This window comes from Zonotrichia albicollis, chromosome Z, assembly GCF_047830755.1.
Source record: "Zonotrichia albicollis isolate bZonAlb1 chromosome Z, bZonAlb1.hap1, whole genome shotgun sequence".
Taxonomy (NCBI): domain Eukaryota; kingdom Metazoa; phylum Chordata; class Aves; order Passeriformes; family Passerellidae; genus Zonotrichia; species Zonotrichia albicollis.
In genome coordinates this window covers 70,410,658-70,428,659 of record NC_133860.1, presented here as the reverse complement: position 1 = coordinate 70,428,659, position 18,002 = coordinate 70,410,658, and the positions used below count along the sequence as shown (strand labels likewise).

Below are 18,002 nucleotides of genomic sequence, written 5' to 3'. Positions count from 1 at the left end.
ATAGTGTGCTTTGGAAACTTTCAGTAAGTTAAATTATAGAAAACTTCCTGGTGTAATACCAGCTACCAGTGCATAGATGCATCAGTACAGGAGCAGTATCAACGCATATTTGATTACAAAAAAACCCCAGCTTGCTAACAATGGCTGGAGAAGTACTTCAGCTGTTATGGTTTCTCCACAAGTTTTAAGTTACTTTCTAAACACCTAGATATTTTAGTGGAATACAGAGAAGAATTCTGCTACACTCTTGAGATGAGTTAGTGACAACAGCAAAAACAGTAACTTCAGGGTGTATCTCTCTCACAACAAGTTTTACACTGCATATAAGAACACCTATCATCCCTGCAACACTTTCTGTTAATACTAAACCACACAGTATCTTTTTGCCAATTCTTTTATACATTACTTTTCTGGGTGCAAGGTTTTTAAACTACCGGGTTTGCTTCTTAGCTTACCTATGAAGGATTTCAAAGAGCTAATGAATTTGAGCAAAAGGTTAAAAAATTGCTTTTTGCTCAAAGCCACAGGCAAAAGGGGAAGATTGGCACTGGGCATGATTTAGCCAGGTTGAGCACCAGGCTCAGTACAGTACAGTAGGTGAGTGAATGAACCATGTGATTCCAGTTTTGTGTGGCTTTAGAAGTGAGAAAAAACAAGTTTAGCCAAACCTGAAATGACGTTTGAATAATCAGCCTGAGATAACTGATAGATTCAACCCTCAGGGCAATTTTTCCTGGCTTCTGGTAAAGCCAGTCAGTCAGAAACAGTCTGAAACCATGCACATGGTGCTGTGGGGCGGGCGCACATCCCCAGTGTGCTGCTGGCTGAGGTTATTAGGTTAATTACACAACCACGTGAGTACAGCCCTGTTGGTCTGAGCTCTGAATTATATGGAGGAGAACTGAAGAAGCCATGAGAGAAACAGGAACTGGTCAGTCCTGACCTAAAAAGACCTTTTGGGGTTATTCTGTTCAAAGAAAAAAAAAGTTAAGGAAAAGAAGCCTAGTTCCTTAGCTGAAAAGTTGCCAGCCAGACCACAGCAAAGGGATGTCATCATTTGTTTCATGCAAATTCTCACTGCTGCTACCAAGCACACTAAGTGCTTAGTCCTACTTCTCTTCAAATCACCAGAAAAATGAAAAACATTACTGTTTGTGCCAGTTCACAGCCAAGCTTACCATCTATCACAGTTTTAGCATTGCACCACCAGTGGTAGAGGTTGTATTTTTGAGAACGGTTAAGTGGGGGAATGGCAAGGCAGTCAAAAGCAAACTTCACAGATTAACAATTCAAATGTTGAAAGCCAGCCACATACAAGGATGTCATTTTTACTGAGTGAATTGTTTTGTTCCTATGACAGACCTTCACTCACTTGAATGGAAATAGCTGTACTCTACATCTAGTACTACTGAACTGCCAGCTATGTTCAGGAGATATTTATAACCATTAATGCTGCAGATGGAAGGTGAGTTTTAATGTATCATAGTTACTCCTCTGGCTGGAGCTCTGTCTGACAGCTGGAATTGAATTGCAGAAAGCTCAATATATCTCTCCATCGTTTTCACTCTTTCCTTTGCATGTAACCATCCCTTCCAAGCTTGCTTCTGTTTTCTGGCTTGCCTTATTGCTCCCTCCTCGTCTCGGCAGCAAGCCAAGTTAGTGCTCACCCCACTGCCTGCTTGGGCTGGGGATCAGAGGGACCCGTCGGAGCTCCCCTGTGGGACGTGCCAGGAGGCTCGAACCTCACTTGGGACCAAACCTCACCGCCAGGCACTTGGCCCTCGGCCCCGTTCTCGTTGCAGCCGGCAGACCCCTGAGGCCCCAAACCACAGCCCCCTGCGCCTGCCCACCTCGGTTTCTGCCGGGAGCTGCGGGTGGGAGCGGGGCGGGGGCTGTAAGGGTCACTTTTCTTTCTGCAGGAGGATGCCAGGAGGGGCGAGGGGCTCCACTCCACTCCGTATGTTGTGACAAACCACGACCCCTCAAGCACCCCTGCCTCCCCCTGTCCTTCATCGGCACGCCCCGTGCAGCCCGGGGAGGCACACCGAGCCCTGCCACGGCACAGCGCCCCGCAACAAGGCCGGGGGACCTGCGCCTGTGCCCGGTGCAGCTTCCGAGAGAGCCCTTGGCCGCGCACAGAGAGCGAGCCAGACACGGGAGTATCGCCCGCCCCCGCGGCGGGCAGCGCTGGATGCACACACACGCACCCCCCGCACTCGCATCCACACGCACGGTGCGGCCGGCGGGTCACGTACCTGCAGGTGCCTGTCCGTGGGAGCGCGGGGCGGGGAGCCGTGCTATATCGCCCGTATTGCATGGGGGGATGAGGGCGATATCGTTCGGGGTTGGGGTGGGGGGGCTGCTCTGCTCCCTCCGCCCTCTTCCTCCTCCTCCTCCTCCCCGCAGTGTGTGTGGGGGTGTGTGGTACTCCGCGCCAGAGGAGGCAGCGGCGGGCTCCGGCTCCTGTCAGCCACCGGAAACCGGCGCCCGGTTCCCCGCACCGCAGGAAGTGTGCAATGGCACACCCGCACACCGGTCCGGACTGGCAGCGCACCGCAGGCTGTGTGCCATGGCACACCGCACACACACAGCACCGCAAAGCACTGCAGGCTCTGTTCCATGGCACACTGCACATCGCACACACACAGCACTGCAGGCCGTGTGCCATGGCACACCGCACACGGCACACACACAGAACCACAGGCCGTGCCATGGTACACTGCACACACAGAGCACCACACAGCACCGCAGGCTGTGTGCCATGGCACACCTCACATATACCGCACACACACAGCACCGCAGGATCTGTTCCATGGCACACCGCACACACACAGCACCACGCAGCACTGCAGGCCGTGTGCCATGGCACACCGCACACGGCACACACACAGAACTACAGGCTGTGTGCCATGGCACACCGCACACGGCACACACACAGCACTGCAGGCAGTGTGCCATGGCACACCACACACACACAGCACTGCACAACACCGCAGGCCGTGTGCCTTGGCACACCGCACACACACATGCACCATGGGTGGCACAGCCCGAGTCTGGGCACAGCACAGGGCCCTGAGGGACACCCAAGGGACACCTGTCTCTCCTGAGGGACTGAGGGGGAGCAGAGAGGGGGTCACTGTGCCCCCTCTGCAGGGAAACAGGCAACAGGATCTGCATTCCCTGCATTGCCATGGGCAGGAGTGAAAACAAGGAGAGATGCATGCGTGTGAAACCTGGATGTTGCACCTGGATGAAACACCTTCTCAGCTGACATAAAATAATGTAATTCTCATTATTCTGGTGGAGGTCTTCTGATTTGCAGCACCTCACCTACTCAATTTGAGTGTGTCCAAACAGCTACTACTCTGTTGTTTTGTGCAGATAGAGAAACATGCGATTTACTGTTACTCTTTTTTATGGTCGTATCTGCCACGACCTGTTAATTTTATGTGGACTATGTACATATGCATGCACACATCTGCACACACACTGTGCCCATGTGTAAGACAATAAAAACTGCAATTTGTGTGTTGTGAAGACTTTCTTAATTTGCTTGCACCTAGAGACCCTATCAGCAACATTGCTTTTTTTTTCTTTTTTTTTTTTTTTTTTGCAGTTAATCACAGGAGGGCTCACTGTGTGCTTACAGCATTTTCTCTGGGTGTTGGTTCTCCCACAGTAAGCAAGGCACATGCCAAAGCAAACTTTGCTCATCTCCTCAGTTGGACTTTTTTTACCCTGCATCATTCCAGAAGGAGACAGGCCTGGCTATCAGCCTTCTAAACCGGCTGCTTCATGGCCCAGAGGTTTTCTTTCCTCATCATCCTTATGCCAACATTTGCAAAACTTGAATGGGCTAACACATGCTTACTAGCTACGATGGCAACAATGCTTACACAAGAGTAAAATGGAGGCAATCTGGAAGTGTATTCATGCCAAAAGTAATGCTCTTTCCAGATTTGTCTGTGAGGTGGCAGGGGAGTTTGGTAGGAGCATTAACCTTGCCTAGGGAAGATTACCATCCCTTCTGCTAGTGTTATTTTCAGTAGGTTGTCATGGTCATGGTGCTGCAATGAGCAGAGGTCTATAATACTTAATTATTTAAGATTTCAGTAGTAGATTCCTAAAGATGAAGAACCCTAACAGAAGGAGTAATTATTCCAGGGAGAAGAGAGAGAGTCTGCCTCCATCCGTCACGATCAAACACATGACACCCTGCTTTCACATCTTGCTTTTAAAATAGGGACCCATAGTCAAAGCACTGGCAACATTAAGAAAAAGACCACAACGTTCCTGGACTCTGGTGTGCCCACAAAATCCTTGCAGGGACAGGAATGATCTGATTTTCAGAAATACGCCATCACACACTCCTTGTGGGTCAGAGGCTGCATGGGTTGTACTGGTTGAAACCAGTGCCCTGTTTGCCTCTAAGATGGGCCTGCTCAGCTGTCTTTTCAAGACCAAATGGTTACACTTTCAACAATAATAATACAATACACTTTCAACAACAATAAGGAATTCCTGAAGAGGAGGACTGCCTTCCAAACAAACACTCTTCATCTCTGGAAGCCCTATAATCAAGTTCACATAATCTTCAGTCAGGAAACATAAGGGGCCTGCTCCTCACTGTTGGCCTTCAGTCTTGATCACTCCTTTGCATTCTTTTTCTTTGTTCTTCTCTACTTCTCTCATGCTCTTCAGGGGCCACAGGACAAAGCCTCTCTCCTCCTCCCACCTTCTCCCCCTCTTTCTTCTCCTTCTTCACTTCTTCGTTCTTAGGAGCACCCACAGGTCACATCATATGCTGTCGAAGAGCTCAGTTAAGCTTAGTACAGCGTCACCAGCACCTCAGCACAGAATTGTAGTTCTGGATGAGCTTGTTTTAGCTCACTGCCTGTGTTAGTGATTGCACTGGGAGGGCAGCAATTGTGTGCACTGATGTTCCCAAGCAAGAAAACAAGGTTTTCTCCGGAAAGGAAAGCTGCTGCTATTGACCCAACAGGACTGTGCTGGCTGCTGCAGGGTGGACAGACACAGAGACTGTTCTGCCTCTGCAAAGCCAAGAGACTGCTGTGGTGAGGAGTTATGCTGGCCATTTCTCCTCCTATTCATCACTTGGAATAAAACACAACCAGACAGACATCTGACTTGGTTGGTGTGGACACCTGCTGGAGGTGCTGACCTTTCACAGATGGTCCACATGTCCAGGTAAGGCAGCAGGGTACTGTCATTAATGCAGTGGGCTGAGAAAGAAGATGTATCACATCCTCATCCCAGAACTAGCATGGATTTTATTCTGTGACCTCTGACAATTTACTAACCCATGTGCTGTGACCCTTCATCAACCATAGCAGGCTGTGTGGCAAGGGTGAATTGTCTCACTCCAGATGCCAGTGCCAGGAAAGCTAGGGCTTATGGTGCTCAGTGGAAGCTCATGCTCTCCCCTCCAGTACTCCTGGGCAGCCTGCCATCCCATTAACACTCGTGCCACCAGCAGACCAAAAACAATGGGCAAAAGCAAAAGCATCCCAGATCCCACATGAACTGATCCTTCTGCAGAGAAACACTGGCTGTGAAGTAGGGTGTACAAGTTGCCAAACAGGAAGGAGAGGAATCACCATCCTCCTGTTTGGGAACACCTGACTGCTTGAAGAGAGGCCCAAAGCTCCTGGCAAGTGACAGCAACATCACAGCAGAGATGATACCACCTCACAGAAAATGTGCAGGCACCAAGTGACCACATGGCTTTGTTGTGAACTGCTCAGCTTCCCCAGCATCACTCCAGCACCACAGTGGTCGAGCAGAAACAGAGCAAAGCTTGGCTTTTCCTAGGGATGTCCTCCATGAGATAAGATGGGCACCAACTCAGTCTGGGCTGGTTCCTCTTTTGTTCAGGACTGACAGGTGGGCTGGATTCTGCTGAGTGGTTTGTTTCTGCTGCCCAGCTCTGCCCTTCCTTTGATTCAGGCAGCAAGGAAGCTGAGTCACACCCCCGCAGTCTGTGCCCTGGCCATGCCTGCTCTCTCCTGCCCAACTGAGCAGGGTGTGCCAGCACCCACACAGACTCTACCTCAGCCCCCACCACCAGTCATGAGCCTGACCTGGCACCAGAAGCTTTGCCAGCTGAAACCCAAAGGTGAAACACTACTCCATGTGAAACCCCTCAGCCCTCACAGCAGGAGGAAAGCTGGCCCAGGAGGAAGACAGATGCAATCAGAAAATATTTCTGATTTTAGCAGAAAGCTGGCCGTACACAAAGGACCTATCACTAGAGTAGTTGGGATGAGAAGGAAAAATGAGAAAGGTCAAGAATGGTCTGTTTTACCAGCTGTAGGTTTGAAATCAGAACTGATTTTGTCACAGGAAGAAGGGCAGGATCAGGCCACTGTCACAACAGGCTTTTTTTTTGCAGCAGTTCCCCACACAGACTGCTATTAGCACATCTGCTCCAAGGGCTGCTCATCATGGTTAGAACCAGCCAGACACAGATCATGAACTAGTTTTTACAGATGTGTTTCTCAGAGGAACATATGCCCAACAAAACTAGCTCCTGCTGTACAAAAAGTTAAGCTGGAACCACTTTTGAGTCAGAAAAATTTCCTGGCACAACAATTATCTTCTTGAAAAAGGTAGCCCTTGAAAAAGCAGTAGGAATTAAAAGATTCATCTTCCTTTCTAGACTTCATTTGCCATGATCCAAGCAAGATTTTACTCCATCATTTACCTGGAACATGGAGGGAGTAGTATCTGTAAGGTCCCAGAAAGTCCTAGAAGAGCTCAGGGTCCGGCCAAACCTTGTGGTGTCCTACAGTGCCTCTTCCTCCTCTGTAACATTGTGAGGGAAGCAGCAGACAACCTTCCAACATGCAGGCAGACAGCTGGTTCTTCACTGAAGCTTCCTCTACCTCAACATCTATAGCAAAGAAATGAGCATCAAAAATCTGGGGAGCCAGCTTCCCATCCTAAAAGCCTGTGTGTCAGTCTGGAATACTGGAATACTCTCAGAGAATTAAGCATGAGCTAGATTCACCTGACTGAATCATTTCTCTAGGTGAAAGGGCTTGGTGAGAAACAGGTCAATATTAATGGGCTGGCTCCTTCCTGGGACATCAGTGCTCCTGAAAGGCAGAGCAACAGGTGGGTCTGTGGGGCAGTGCAGCTTACAAACACCCAACTGTGAGGACTCAAGGTCAGTGACAGAAGGTGGTGCCAGTTTCCTCCATGACTGCAGGAAGACAAATGCAAAGAACTGGTGTGACGAGTGGAGCTGGGGTATTACAACACACACCTGAGATACTGGTGGTTAGTAAATAAGGAATCCTTCTCTCATGACTGTGCAGAGGGCTTTGTATCCCTGTGTTTTCAGTAGCAACGTAGCAGACCTGCACTGGTGTAGGCAGGGTCAGAATGAAAGCAATTAAGTGCCTCTTTGGACACCAGCTTTCTGGCACTAAACTGGGATGCTGCTATTGGGAAGTTCCTTTGAAAATTTCAAATAAATATGGAAGTGAATAAGTTGCTTGTCTGTGGGATTGTTGTTTTTGGGTTTTTTTAGGTTTCCTGTACAAAACACTGGAACTGTAATGTTTGAAAAGCAAATTCATTTACTAAGGCAAGGCAGTATCAGAGCATGATCCATTTGTTTAAGAGTGGTCCTTAAAGAGGAAGATCAAGCACACCTCACACCCCACAGCTTCTCTTTAGATAAGGAAAGGTTTTAAAAGCAAAATCTGTGAAGTATCATATCTGCATTCCTGGAACATCTGTAATTAAATACGCACAATATTTCAAGGCAGAGCTGGTTAATTTGCCCTTCACTTACCTGCCAGTCCAAAACTTACTTTATGGGGGCACTACATGATGCCCTAATCATGATGCCCATGATTTCATCACTTTTGGAGATTTCAGAACAAACTCACTTTCAGTAGACCATGGTCCTTCAGCTCTGCTGGTCACTTACCACAGCATCTAGGTGCACCCTGCTCAGCAGTATTTAAACACTTGTAATCCTGCTTTTAACACTGACCCGACATCCCTGCTCCATCAGTCAGAAACAAGGGCACTACAAGAATCCCCAAGAGAGGAAGGCATTCTTCATTCTGGGACACTAATGGGACACAAGCCCTCAAGGAGCCTGATTCAAACAGGAAAGCTTGAGGAGAGTGGTCTTCTGCTCCAGCCACCTGGATTGCTGGCAATCCCTCCACTGGACTCCTAGTTGCAAATACTGCTCTGCCTGACCAGGGCAGGTCAGACTTACCCAGGTGCAGGAGCAGGCATTTTTCTGGTCATGTAGGTAACACCAGGCTGAATTAAAAAAGGGGTGATCAGGCAAGGAGTGCCCTGAGCTTGTTTCTGAAGTAGAAGGTTGTGGGACAACCTGAGGAGCAGGGATTCAGCTATCACAGTGCATTGTAAAGGTTTTGTCTTTTTCCAGTAATCACTGATTACCAGAAAACTCCTACCTTTGTCAAACTCCCTTTGGAGGTTCAACACCCAGCCTATAGCACAAATCTTCCTTTGGAGATCCTGAAGGAACGTGGGGGAGTAAGTACCAGTACTAAAGACCACCCAACTCACAGTCACTGGATTTGTTATGACTGCAGTTATTCATCAACTCTAAAAACCAGCAGAACAAAATACCTAACTTCAGGTCAGGGCTATGATCAAAGTCAGTTAGAGTGTGATTGATTAAATGCAAAGCAGATAACAGCTTATGAAAGCTTAGATACTGGTAATGCCCAGTAAAAACACCCAGCTTTTAGGTTACTCCTAAATTTTTTATACCCTGTCTGGGGCAGCTAACAAACTGACAGAAGAAAACCTGTTAATTTTCTCCACTGAGAACCTCAGATTGTCATGTTAGGCAGTCACTTTTCCTTCACATGTGCACGATGCTGAAAAAAGCAATGCAGACCTCACAAGGATACTTCACATTTACACCCAAGCATATCAGAGTAGAACTAACTTTCTGCTGGTCCTTCCCTTGTTAGTTTTGTTACTAGGCTACAACTAACAATTAGTGTTAACACTAAAAGAAAAAGTATATGAAGATCAGTCCACAAGGTGCCTTTGGAAATTCTATACTGTTTCACGAGAAGCTTGAAATGCCCTCGAGAATCCAGTCTGTGTGCATTCAGAGTTGTGACCGTACAACTCTGTTTTGTATTAAATTCCTGTGGGTTTTGGTGGAACAGGATATATTTCTGGCAACAGCAGGTGAGTGTCAGCTCTTGGATGAAATATACAGGTAAAGAAGAGCAATTTAAACAAAAGCCCGAATAATTAGTATTGGAAAAGTGTGTAATAAGAGCTCAACAAGAAATCCACTTGAAAGCAAACAGGAGACTTGGCACTTCAAGTGTGTGCTAATTATATGAGAGAGATTTGTCTGAACATACAGTGTGTAGTTTCTCCATATAAGATAAGGACACTGGGCTTTTTCTGTCTAAGAAACCATGATGCTTTGGTCTCCAGCCTGTGGCCTCAAGTTATTACCTAATGTTTACCTTTAACACACAGAGAGTGGATTTAAAACATAACCGGATCATGCTCTTCACCCAACCACATTGCTAGCTGTGAGTTCCTGGGCTCAGTCCCCCCAAAAGGGGGTGGCTCTCTGCAAATGGCATATGAAGGCTGTAGCAGACCCGCAGTTGGAACATCAATGCTAGGCTGTGAGGGCTGAACTCCTGTTTTACAGGGTGCCTTAAGGAGCTCACAGTGCAAACGCAAGAAGATGGAGAGTGGGGAAATCTTTGCAATGACAGAACTGGAATCATGCGGGAGCTGAGTTGTGGCTCTATCACGGAAATCCTGGAACTATTTCCAGCCTTTCTTGCAATTGCCCACCTGTAACAGGCTGACAACATAGTCTCATATGTGTGTCTTTGGGAGGCCCTCGTTTTCTTCAAAGAGAAGAAAATAATAGCAGAAAAGTTTCTAAATATGAATATGGGGCATTATTTACTTAGGATATCTGGCTGTCACAGGAAGCATTTATTCCTCTGAAAAAAAAAAAAAACAACCAAAACAAAAAAACCCACAAAAACCCAACTGAGCCAGTGGTTCCTCCCAAGGTTTCTGGGTTCAGGCAACCATGATATTTTATTTTCTTCCCTCCCTTTTTGGCCTGGTAAATTTCAAAGTTTGAGAGACCTGTTTCAGTGAATAGATGTGACCTAGACATTGCTTTTACAGTAAAGTCTGGATCTCAAAATTCCCCTCTATCATATTCAGTTGTTTAGTATAAATAATAAAGTATGAATAAAGAAATAGCTGACAACATCCTTCTGGAGAAAATATTACAAATAGTATGAAATATGTTTCTTGGTGAAAAAGATCCATCACACTGATTTTGTTATTTGTTCACCCAATACTACATCTCACGCAAACTCACAATCAAAGTTGTGACAAAGATCATGACTGAAAATAATGGTATTGTACTTATCCCCCACCCCGCTAAAATTTTAACCACTGATGAAAAGGTCTGCTTTCAGAGTTTCATGTTGCTCATGCCAGGCGACTCCTATGATTGGGAGAAAGTGAGAACAGGTAAACAAGCTCAAAATTACTGCTCACATTTATGAAACTTGATAGAACCTACTTTTCCTTCATTGCTTCACTTTCTAGTGAGGTAATCATAAAGCTTGAGTTTAACCATGTCATGCCAAGAGAGTGTGCACATTTTTCTGCTTCCTTGGTTGTTAGGTTCTAATGTGCAGGCGGCTTCCCAGTCACACCTTGTGATCACAATTTCATTGCAAAAGCTGTCTTTTAGCACTGAGCAGCAACTGGCAGACATATCAATTGCTGCACACACACATGCACAAGTGATGTCATCTTTGCAATGCCAAGTGCTTTCTATGCCCCTTAAGGGCCCAGCAATCACTTGCAGCCCTGCAGCCTTTGACCCAAACTGCTGTGTCAGTATTTCCCCCTTCTCCTTCCTGTGCCGTTGCCTTGGCCTTCCACTTGCAAATCTCAGTAGATTCTCATAGAAAGCAATTGCTCAGAGTCCAATAATCTCATCTTTCTTCCCCTTGGGTTTCCTATCTGTTTTGTAACTTCAGTTTGTATTAAGGGGAAAAGCAAGAGTTAGTAAATAGAACAGTAGATAATAATCATGTAAATAACCCGTAAGCATTACCAACCATAAATATGCACAAATGGAGTGACTGACACACACCACCTGTGACTGCTTAAATGTGATCCTGTCAGCACTGACAGCATCATACACAGGAACAACCAAGCGGTAGCTTGGCTGGCTCCTAATGCCAAGAGCAGAGTTGACAGAGGAGAAAGCCTGACAACAATAATTATAGTCACTTTCCTCATCTTCACTGCTTGCTGACTCTGGAAAGGACACTCTACTGGGGGCCACATTGCTTCATTACTTGGCTGGATACTTGTCAGGCACTTCCTTTTCTTTCTGTTCTTTTTCCCCTACAGTAACTTCAAGTTGAAGTCTGGACCACACTGATAAAATTTTGTGCAGGTAAACCTGTCTCAAGAGGTGTGATGATACTGTCTCCAGACAGCTGGCAAAGTCTTATTCTCAGCCCCTAGTAGAAATGGTGGGAAGCAGAGCTACAGGCCACCCCAGTAAAAGATACTGTCTCTATGTATTATTGCTTGAGCTAGTTATATTTAGTTAATTAGAGCTTAACTTTGCTATACAAAGCACCATCTTATTCTAGGACAGAATGATGCATAGAACTAATTAAGCAAGACACCATTATATAGACTGTATGGATTACATGGACATTATATGAAGATTCACTGGGTTTGATTTTTATCATTCATTTGATTTTAAGCATTCAGGCTAACACTCTTCCAAACCAAGTCTCTCCCCAAAATATTACTCTCACTGATTATTTCAGTGGTTCAAATAAATATGACAATTACTGGTGCTCTGTCATCTAGAAGTACACACCTTACACCTCATTCCTGCTACGGAGCAAGAACTTTATACCAGGAATGAGGGAAGGGAGGTAAGACGATGCAAGGCACAGACACAGATTTTTAAGTTGCTGCAAACCTGCTTACCTCACCCTATCCCACATGTGACGCGTGCTTTAAGCAGAAAAAGATCATGGCGCACCTTGGCGAGTCTAGCCCCTAAGCAAGCCTGCGGCAGGCCGGGCAGCAGGGCGGGCGGTCCGAGGCAGCCCCGCGGCTGTGTGCTGCCTGCTCCCTCTGCTGGCACCGCCTGCTCCCAGCCCCGGCGCAGACCTGCAACCGCTGAGCCGGTGCAAGACGTCTAAACAGAGCCCTTGAACACGCCAGGGTCACATTACCTTTGCAGTACGACGAGCCATCAGTCCTGCTCACCAGTGTCAGCAACCTGCAGATCGTGTCCCTCTTATGCACGTCCTGGAGCCGTTCTCTCCATTCATCATCACCCAAAAAACCTGTAACTTTCTCTCCAGTTACTCACAGTAGCAAAACAGTCACAAGATTTTTAGTCATTTCATTTTTATGGGCCTCCAAATCTGTGAAGTGAGCAATAGAGTAAAAAGAAACACTTTTGACCTCATGCAAAAATCCTTTGCAGAAGACAAACAGCTGCAATAATTCCTCTACTATAGCATCCATAGTAGGTCTTGTCCTAAGAGTGCACAGTGGACCTTTCCAATATCTTAAGATCATTAGCCTTTTAAAATAACATCTGATAGGGATGGTCAATTCATACAAGCTTTGTGAAACCAGTACAGGGCAGAAAAATAGTGTTGGACCCCAGTGAGAGGAAAAGTTAGTGCTGACTTCAGCTCTTACAGGAAACATGCTGTGCATCCCCTAACCATTGGATAAGAACTCATATCTCCTTAGATATCTGAGAAAACATGATAAGAAATAAAGGTCTCTTAGGCTTGCATCTCACAGTGACACAGGACAGTCAGAAAAAAATAAAGAAGTGAAAATTAAAAAATCTGTTCTTGAAACACCAGAATTTTGGGACATAATTGTTTTTTGAAGCTTTACAGAAAGTTATTTTAAAAAGCCATGTTTGCTCTTGGGTATTATAATCAACTTGAGTTGTGATTTCTTTAGCAATTACAAAATCTATTGATCTTATGCTGCATCAGCAAAAAATGAGGACTGGTGTTTTAAAATAGCATTGTAGTTACATAAGAAAGACCAGTATTCTGCTAGTGTTCAAAATTCAACTATAGCAGCATCTTTTCCAGACTCAGGGTTAGGATCATATCACCTTTAATACTAGAATTTCCTGGCATGAAAGCCATGAATAGCTTTAGCTTATCTAAAATGAACAAACAGAACCATCAGAAAATTAAAACGATCTGGATTATAGGCTGTGCACAGGAAACAGTAATATCCCTAGAGTAGGGGTTTTGAGTGAATTTAGAAATTCTGTTTTGGAATATACTTCCTAGTTTTATCCAGGTGGTAAAATGCTAAACCAGAATCTGTGATTAAATCCCACACACTTCCAATATCTGAACTAAAAAGGAATTTCTATATATCTGGATCTATCTATATTTTACAATATTGAATCACTTTGCTGTAAAGGAGGAGGCAGATTAATTGAAGTAGAATTTATTTTTCAATCCATCTGTAAAACATTTCTGAGGACTTGATTACAATTATTGACTTAATGGATAACTTTTTTTTTCATTACTAATCTGTTCTCTTACGACTCCATTTTGAGGTGTGTTAAAAAAGGTTTCGAGCTGTTTTGAATAGTGATACTTGTGGAAATCACACTTAAAAAGAAGTGTAGCATTTTTAACATTATGAAAGTTCTGACATTGTCTTCTGTCCAACACTACTTAATCAGTAAATACATTCTCTGGAACGAGAAAACACTCTGTAAGAGGAGCAAATTACATCAGATGCAATATCCTGTTACTTAATGAAATTATTAGATTATGACTGATTTAACTAAGAAAAGACCATATGGCTCCAATCTCTCAGGGGAGATGAAACAAATCAGGTTATTTTCCTATCAGCTCTTCCTGGTACGAGCAGGGCACATTTAAGAGACGCTGCTCAGACATGTGCAGAGCACTAGCCCAATGCATTGACTGGTTCTCTCTGAAGATACACTGGCCGCTAAAATGTCGGTACCTGGTTAATAAAAGCAGTGTAACTTTTTGCACTCTTCCTGTTCACAGGATGCAGGAGTGCAGAAAAATCCAAGCAGCTCTTGCCTGCACTCTCCCCAGAGCCACAAAAAGCTCCTCCAATCCCAGATCACAGAGCGAGAAGCCTCTCTACTCCCCTGTCAGCAGAGGCTTTTCTGGGACGGCTTTTCTGGCTCTCCCGGTACCTGTGGCCCTCGACAAAGGCCTTTGTCCCTCACCTGCGGACATCTTCACAAAGTCGGCACTCGACATGCTCATGACCACGTCAGCTGTCACGGGAGCCTTTCCGAAGCCAGCGCTCCCACCCTTGGTCTTCAGGTCAATATACCAAGTGCCTCCACCATCGCCTGGACAGAGAGCGAAGCGCGGTGAGAAGGCAGCGAGCGCTGCCGCGCCCTCCCTCTCTGTCGCCCCGCCAGACGCCCGCGGCCTCGTGCGTTTGCAGCGGCTCCGTGGCTGCCCGCATGCTGGCGGGGCTCTGCAAGGAGTCACCTCCTGTCCCCCGTGACGCCCCAAGCGCCGCGGGCTGGGGCCGCGGGCAGGAGGGCCCGGAGGCCGCGCTCTGCTCCCAGAGCCGCTGGCAGCTGGCGCTTCTGCCGTGGCGCCGAGAGCGCCCCGAGCGTGGCCGCAGCAGCGCCGGGACACAGGGACAGCAGCGCCCGGGGCTGCTCCAGCGGGCCTGCAGCACCAGCCTCACAGGAACTGAACAGGAGCCCGCCTGCTTCGGGACCAGCTTCCAAAGCGTTTCTGTCTGAAAACCGGGGCCTTTTGCCAGGCAAGGCTGCACAAACGGTGGGCTTACCAGAGAGCTCAAACTGAAAGACACCCTGAGTACTTCTCACGTACTCCTCAGTCACTGCCCCTTGAATAACTCGGAACGTCTCTGCAACAGGACCAGATGGCATGGCTGCAGCAGATTCTGTCTTTGCCTTGGCCGCATCTGCTCCTTCCTGCTGGGATCTGCTTAATTTCTTCTCCTCTCTGAATGCTTGGGCAGCACCTCCAATAAATTAATTCTTCTGCAAAGGCTTCTAAACTGTAAATCATTTACTGCTTCTATTGCCAACTTTCAGAACTCTCTAAAGATGGACAAAGGGTTTAGAAAGGAGACATTGTTTATTCTGCCCGAGATGCAAAGCAGAGATTTTCCACAGATCAAGCCAATCAAGGATTAAAATGTGAGAGAATTCACACACTGAAATCTACATAAACCTGCCTATCTAATACACAGTTACCCCTGCCTATTGCATAATTGCTTAACTTGTGCAACCCTATGCAGTGTCGCTGCACTTGCGTAGGCCTCCTCGGGGTCTCTAGTGGTCCCTGCTGGTCATTTGGGGAGATGTCCCCTACTCAGTCCCAAGCAAAGTTCAGTTTGGGACGTGCAGAACTTAAGGTTGAGTGTCCAAGAAGATGTCATCTTCTCAGACAATTGCCAGGCAAGTCATAAAATACAAAAGCTTTCCATAAACATTGAGCAACATCTGCTTAACCCACTTGATAACATCATTTTGCATTTAAAAGAGGGGTTAAAGGAGAGAATGATACCATCAACTTCCATCTGGATCAGGGATCAAAGGAAGGGACAGGGAATTCCATTTCAAGACTCAGAGCCTAAAGATCTAGAGAATTCTACGTAAAATACAGAGAATTCTGTTTAAACACATCAACTTGAACAGCATTTTACTTTATCCCAGTGAACATGCACATTTAACACTAAAGGAAAGCTTTTCCAATAAAGGAAAGCTTTAGCAATTTACAAAGCCAATCAAGCGGAAGAACCCCTTAATATGCTGTTGAAAGTCTCTTAGGTATCCTCAGTATCAAAAATACTTAGATCTGTTCTGTGAGTCTCTACACAATAACCAACACTAGGAGCCCAAGGAACTAACACCATCTGTCCCTGGCAGAACAGTCCTGGCGTGACCGGTCAAGGAGTATTTCCACCAGAAAGGAACACTTCCAAGGTTGCCTCCTCTGCTCTGGCCTTATTTTGAAACTCCTATAAAAGCAGTTCAGCATTCTTAGTTGCCCTTCAACTTGACATAAACCAATGCTGAAAGAGCAAAAGCAAAGCTTTTCTAAAAAAAAAAAAACCAAAACATTTCTGCACACGTGACGGTGTTTTCAGAGCGATTGTGAGCCTGAAAGACCACCTCACTGTCGCCAGGACACTCAGGGCCCAGCTGACGGTGCTCACTAGCACCTTGCTCGCCACCTCCTGCCGCACGGCCGCATTTCCCCGGCCCTCCCGGGCTGCAGCCGGCTCAGCCCCGCCGGGGCCCCGCACGGAGGCGCAGCCGGCGCAGGGAGGCAGCGGCAGAGCCGTGAGCGCAGGGACGGCGGGCACAGCCGGGGCGGGAGCGCGGCACGGCAGCCTTGCAAAAGCCCACGGCCGACACCGGCATTAAAGGAGTCGTTCTGAAAGGAAAGGGCGCTCCACGTTCTCCTGCGAGTAGCTGCGGGGTCAGGAGCCAGCTCCGGGTGAATGCTGCACCATCGGAGGTTAGGGCACTTGAGAGAGCAGAGGGGTGTCCTCCCCCTGCCCCCCAGGACCACGGGGTTTCTGCAGTGTAGAGAGCAGAGCACAGGATGCAAGCACAGACGCAAGGGTGCTCAGCCCATGGCAAACCCGTGCTCCCCTGCTCAGCTCCTGAAGTGAGGCAGGGTGAGCTGAAACTCAGCGCTCGAGCCTTCCACCTCCTGCAGTGCCTGTTCAAATGCCTTCTGCCCCTCATGTTTAAAAAAGCCTTCCAAACTGACCCTCCTGATACAGCAAAAAGCCCCATCACTTCAGTTCCCCTATTACATTCTGGAGAGAGAAAAAAAAAACAAACCAGGGAACAAAACAAACACTCAAGGGGAAGATGGCTGAACCGTGATGCCCAGGTGTTTCTCCTGCAGGTGCCTGTGAAGGTAGGTGAAAGGCAGCTCTCTACACACAGTCACTACGGCTCACTTCCATGGAGAACACCGCAGGCATGAGGCTTACAGCTGGGGTATGCCAAATGACCAACGCAGTCAAGCTGTGCATTGGTCATTTGGGCTGAGTGGCTGCAGGGAGAATGAAGGAAAAGCATGCCTGAAGATCTTACCAAAGCACATCACTTCTGTCTGTGCTGGATGTCAACCCTGGCAAAGCAGGTGGTATGGGAGACGTTATTTATGGAGGTTACAAAGTGTTCAGACAGCCCTTGGCCCCTTTAGCCTGCTCTCACCTCAGTCATGCAGGAGTCTGCAGCCCTGCAACACTGTGAACTGCAGTGAAGGGAACCAACAACCACCATTATATTAATACACAGGCTAGTTCATCTGCTCAGGGTTCACTTTGATTTCTGTTGAAGTCAGTAAAACCATCTGTCACAATTCTTCCAGCAGGTTCAGATCTACCAGGTGATTTCCCCTTCTGCCATCAGCTCTCTGTGAAACCTGAAGCCTTCTCAAGGTGCTGCACAGAATCTCTGTGAGAGCTGAAGGAGGAAAGACAAGCCAAAGGTGGAACCTGGTGGAAGATTTGCTAACCACAGTAAGGTGGTCAGCATGGCAAGCACGGGAGGAAGTCAGAGTTTTCATTGGGCAACAGAGGGAGGACAAGGAAAAGTTATACATGCAGGGCACAGAGGAGAGGTATGACCTTGAAGTTATTGTGAAATAAGAGAGGTACTAGTGGAAAGGATGAAGGACAGGATAGGTGTGGCTGGGTGAACAGACACAGGATCCTACTTCAGGCTATCTAATAAACAGGGAGTCACAAAATCCTTAGAGTTGAAAGCGACTTTTGGAGATTATCTACTCCAACCACCCTGTCAAGGCACGGTGACCTAGGGCAGATGACACAGCCCCCATGGGCAGCCTGTTCCAGTGCTGTGCCACCCTCAACACAAAGAAGTTGTC

At 47.0% G+C, this 18,002-nt stretch overlaps 1 protein-coding gene across 4 annotated transcripts in view; it reads right to left on the bottom strand.

The window, feature by feature from the left end:
• Positions 1–18,002, bottom strand: part of KIAA1958 (KIAA1958 ortholog) — a 79,218-nt gene that overhangs the window by 60,678 nt on the left and 538 nt on the right. The window contains exons 1-4 of one of the 4 annotated variants that reach the window (XM_026797109.2): positions 14,911–16,590; positions 14,327–14,455; positions 12,300–12,494; positions 6,725–6,913 (exon numbers count right to left, since the gene is read on the bottom strand). The gene's annotated coding sequence lies outside the window, so the exon portion shown is untranslated. Of the gene's footprint in view, positions 1–2,255; positions 2,586–6,724; positions 6,914–12,299; positions 12,495–14,326; positions 14,456–14,910; positions 16,591–17,326; positions 17,360–18,002 lie in introns of those variants that run through there. The other 3 variants (XM_014271544.3, XM_074532195.1, XM_005493391.4) reach the window with 3 other exon arrangements.